The following is a 5,089-nucleotide window of genomic DNA, read 5'->3' on the forward strand; positions in this document are numbered from 1 at the left end:
CACAGAAAATACAAGCGAAGACAGTCCTGACGTCAGGGGGGGTGGCAATGTTGAGCAACAGTAGCACTCTGATTCTCATTTAGGGCGTTGGCATCGACAGAAACAACAGTCCACAAGGTTAAGAGACTATGTGCTTCACACCACACAGCACTTGAGTCCCTCTCCACGTCCCTTTGCAAGCTCACTCAGCCAATCACATCCTGCAGGTAGTCCTTATCCCATAGATAACTATGTGAATTGTAACAAATTTTCTTGTCGACATCGTGCTTTCTTGGCAGCTATTACTGCAGGAGTTGAACCTACTTCTTTTGCTAAGACCGTAAAGGATGAAAAATGGAGAGATGTAATGCAGAAAGAAATATAGGCACTTGAGAATAATCAGACATGGACCGTAGAGCTTTTGCCATCCGGAAAACGAGCCATAGGGCAAATGGGTATATCGAATCAAGTACAACGCTGATGGGACAGTGGAAAGATACAAAGCCCATCTCGTGATCTTTGGGAACAAGCAGGTTGACGGAATTGATTATAATGAAACTTTTGCCCCAGTTGCAAAAATGGTTACTGTCCGTACCTTTCTTGCAATTGCAGCAGCTAGAAATTGGGAGCTTCATCAAATGGACGTACATAATGCATTTTTGCACGGTGACCTTCATGAGGAAGTCTACATGCGAATGCCTCATGGTTTTCAGTTAGATAAACCTGGTATGGTGTGTCGGTTGCGAAAATCTCTGTATGGCTTGAAACAAGCGCCGAGATATTGGTTTGCTAAATTAACTGTAGCCTTGAAGACATATGGGTTTCAACAATCAGGTTCAGATTACTCCCTATTCACCTTTCGTCGAAACAGGGTACATGTGCTTGTCCTCGTGTATGTGGACGACATTATCGTGTGAGGTAATGATCATATGGCAATTCAAGTCTTCAAGAAATATTTGAGTGACTGCTTCCATATGAAAGACTTGGGACCATTGAAATATTTTCTAGGCATTGAAGTTGCTCGAAACTCAATAGGAATTTTTCTGTCTCAACGAAAGTATGCTCTAGATATTATCGCTGAAGTTGGATTACTTGGTGCAAAACCTGCTCCTTTTCCTATGGAGCAGAATCACAATCTGGCCTTGACCGATGGGCCTCTCTTATCTGATCCTGAGCGATACAGGTGCTTGGTGGGCAGGCTTATTTATCTCTCAACAACTCGTCCTGAGTTGTCTTATTGTGTGCACGTTCTGTCCCAATTCATGCAGCAACCGCAAGAAAGACATTGGGAGGCTGCATTGCGAGTGGTGCGCTACTTGAAAGGAAATCCTGGTCAAGGAATTCTCTTGCGTTCAGATTGTGACTTGCAGTTATATGCATGGTGTGATTCAGACTGGGCGAGCTGTCCTTTGTCCCGACATTCTCTGTCTAGATGGTTTATTCTACTTGGAAAATCGCCTATTTCCTAGAAAACTAAGAAGCAACACACCGTGGCTCGTTCTTCGGCGGAAGCAGAGTATCATTCTATGGCCACGACCACGTGTGAATTAAAATGGCTGAAGGGATTGTTATTGGCTCTTGGAGTCACGCATTCAAACCCAATGTGATTATATTGTGATAGTCAGACAGCCTTGCATATTGCAGCAAACCCAGTGTTTCATGAGCGTACGAAACATATTGAAGTTGATTGCCATTTTGTACGTGATGAGATTCAAAATGGTTGCATTCGTCCTACTTATGTGTCGACTACCGTTCAGCTATCAGACATTTTTACAAAGTCATTAGGTCGCAAAGAATTTGAGTACTTTCTCCGCAAGTTGGGCATTCACAATCTGCGTGCTCCAACTTGAGGGGGTGTTAGGATTGCAATTAGGATTGAAAGTCTCTGTTGTAATTGAATCAGGAGTCTCCGATCCTTGTATACGTAGGAGACTCGAATGTATATATTTGGGTATTGTTAGTGAATAAGATACGAAGGTAGCACCCAAAGAAGCTCTAGTTTTTCAATCAGGTGGGGAACCAGACCATCAATCAACTGTGCCGGAACCAGATGATAACTGCAGTAAACGTAAGTCTCCCGGGTCCGACCATAAAGGTCCGGGAGGACGACACCTTCATTGTTCATGTCTTCAACAAATCGCCTTACAACCTCACCATTCACTGGTAAATATAATTCCCTAATCGATCTCCAGCTACCTAGCAACTGTTGAAATTAATTTATTGCTACAGACGACTGCTTTATTGACATTTTTTTTCTTAAATTATAAAAGATACTATATTGATTTGTTTGTTCACATGGAAAATCCTGATGCTTAATTTTTCAAACCAAATTCTATTAGAGTTTTCGTTTAATATATATAAACCGACTCAAAACAACCCAGAAGCATGTACAGCCGGTCAAACCAAATTCACTGAAAGAAATATTGTTTTTAAAACTTGATTAATTAATATTGTTTAATTATGTTAATCTTATGGCGTACGACGTTGATGATGGGGATGCAGGCATGCGTTGTTTCAGCTACTGAGCGGCTGGGCCGACGGGCCGGTTTACGCAACACAGTCCCCGATTCTTCCAGGGAATAGCTACACTTACAGATTCAACATTACGGGACAAGAGGGAACTCTTTGGTGGCATGCTCATGTCTCCTGGCTTCGTGCCACCGTCTATGGTGCTCTCATCATCCGCCCCAGACCCGGTCGAACCTACCCTTTTCCAAAACCCTATCGGGAGGTCCTTATCCTATTAGGTAAATACCTTATATACATCTTTTGTTGACTTAACTCGACCCGTTTCCGTTTTCACCTGTCTATCTATCGCTTTCGGATTAAATGACCTAAATGCCCTTCTCAAGGTTGACCGCTGCAGGTGAGTGGTGGAACGCTAACGTCGTCGACGTCGAGAACGAGGCCCTAGCTACCGGTGCTGCTCCCAATAACTCCGACGCTTATACCATCAACGGCAGGCCCGGTGATCTCTATCCATGCTCTCGAAATGGTAATTAACTAAAAAGCAATAACCGTGCTTTGTTCTCGAAAATCGAAATGGTTTGTCTTATTAGTCACCTCCGTTTTCTTGTTTCTGGGTTTCGTCTAACGTGCTTTCTCTACTCCTCCTCCACTATCTGCGCGCAGGTACCTATAAGCTGACAGTGGTGCAGGGGAAGACCTATCTCCTCCGCATAATCAACGCTGCACTCAACAACCAGCTTTTCTTCAAGATCGCACGTCACAATTTTACGGTGGTCGCCGTGGACGCCAGCTACACCGAGCCGTACAAGGCCGATGTGGTGGTGATCTCCCCCGGCCAGACAACCGACGTCCTCCTCACGGCCGACCGACCTCTGGGGGATTACTACATGGCAGCTCACGCGTATGCGAGTGCTGCCGGGGTTCCGTTCGATAACACGACGACGACAGAGATCGTTCACTACAAGGACTCCACGTCAGCATCTCCGGAGATGCCGGTGCTCCCTGCGTTCAACGACACACCGACGGCCCACAAGTTCTACAGCAACCTTACAAGCCTTACGAGGAAGGCAATGCCGGACGTGGACGAGAGGATGTTTATAACCGTTGGATTAGGTCTGACGGCATGCGATAGGAATACCACATGTGCGGGCCCCTCTGGATTGAAACTGGCTGCGAGCATGAACAACCAGTCCTTCCAATTGCCATCAAGACTCTCTGCTGCAGGCATTCTTTTCGGGGGTGAGTGGTATCTACACCGAGGATTTCCCCGACAACCCTCCGGTGGTGTTCGATTACACCAACCCCAACAACAGTTTCAATGCGTCGCTCTACTTGACGGAGAAGAGCACACGTGTGAAGAAATTAAGATATAATTCAACGGTGGAGGTAGTGTTTCAGAACACGGCCATCGTTGGGGTGGAGAACCACCCGATCCACCTTCACGGTTTCAATTTCTTCGTATTGGCACAAGGATTTGGGAACTACGACGCAACCAGGGATACCAACAACTTCAATTTGGTAAATCCACAAGAGCGTAACACCATCGCCGTGCCGGTCGGAGGCTGGGTCGTCATCAGGTTCACGGCTAACAATCCAGGTAAACTTACTAGCATGCCCTTCCAAAATTCTTTTGGCATTGCAACGAGAATGGCCCGCTAGGCTCTTAGCTATTAGGAGGGTAGATGCGTCATTAACTATTATAAACGGCGAACGCTGTTTAATTTGTAAAATGGAATTAATGCAACAGGTGTATGGATCATGCATTGCCACCTGGATGTCCACTTGCCGTGGGGCCTAGCCGGAGCTTTCGTGGTAGTGAATGGACCCGCTCCTTCTTCCAAGCTTCCTCCTCCACCTTCCGATAAAAACTTGATTCACTGATTCATTGGAATGTAAAGAGACGCGACCAATTTTGGGAATCAATCAATCAAATAAATTTGAGTGATAACGTAGCCGGCTAACCAGACCCTGGGCCGGGTTAGTGAAATGAGAATGAAAATGAAAGATTACCGGCCCGCCTCGGTCGGTCGTTTACTATTATGGGTTAAGTACAAAAACTTCCCCCAAAGAGTCTAACAATCATAAAAACCTTTTTCATAGTTTCATTTTAATAAATACTTCCCCTAAAATTTTGAAAAATTCGATAAAAATATTCTTACCGTTATCTTTTTAGATAGAAAACGTTAGACTGATGTATCAGTTTTTTCTTAGTACCCATTCTATTCTTTTATAAATTATTTTACATAAAAAATTATTGAAATAATAATGTTTTAATTCAACAAAAATGTTTAAAGATGACAGTTAAAAAATGTTTTTGTCAAATTAAAATAGAATTATTTTAGTAATTTTATATGTAAAATAATTTACAAAAGGATAGAACGGACATTTAGAAAAAAACCAATACATCAGTTTGACAATTTCTGTCTGTAAAAATAACAGAAGAAAGGTTTTTATCAAGGGTCGAGTTTTTAAAAAATCCAATGAGATATTTATTAAAATGAAACTATAGAGGAAGATTTTATGATTGTCAAAAACTTCAGTGGAAGTTTTGATATTTTATCCTATATATATATATATTAAGTGACTGCACACGTACAAGATACATATGCATATATAGGTTCGTAAGGAGGATAAAATATGA

The 5,089-nt window shown here is 43.1% G+C and overlaps 1 pseudogene across 1 annotated transcript; it reads left to right on the forward strand.

Annotated features, from left to right (window-relative positions):
- Positions 1 to 557: 557 nt before the first annotated feature.
- LOC148801952 (laccase-7-like) lies at positions 558 to 4,574 on the forward strand (annotated as a pseudogene). The gene is made up of 8 exons (XR_016082434.1): positions 558 to 710; positions 814 to 871; positions 988 to 1,376; positions 1,979 to 2,142; positions 2,482 to 2,726; positions 2,846 to 2,974; positions 3,112 to 4,045; positions 4,196 to 4,574. The product of XR_016082434.1 is annotated as a laccase-7-like (transcript).
- The last annotated feature ends 515 nt before the right edge of the window (positions 4,575 to 5,089 follow it).

The sequence above is a fragment of the Nelumbo nucifera genome, chromosome 2, assembly GCF_055504915.1.
Source record: "Nelumbo nucifera cultivar China Antique chromosome 2, China Antique-T2T, whole genome shotgun sequence".
NCBI classification, from domain to species: Eukaryota; Viridiplantae; Streptophyta; class Magnoliopsida; order Proteales; family Nelumbonaceae; genus Nelumbo; species Nelumbo nucifera.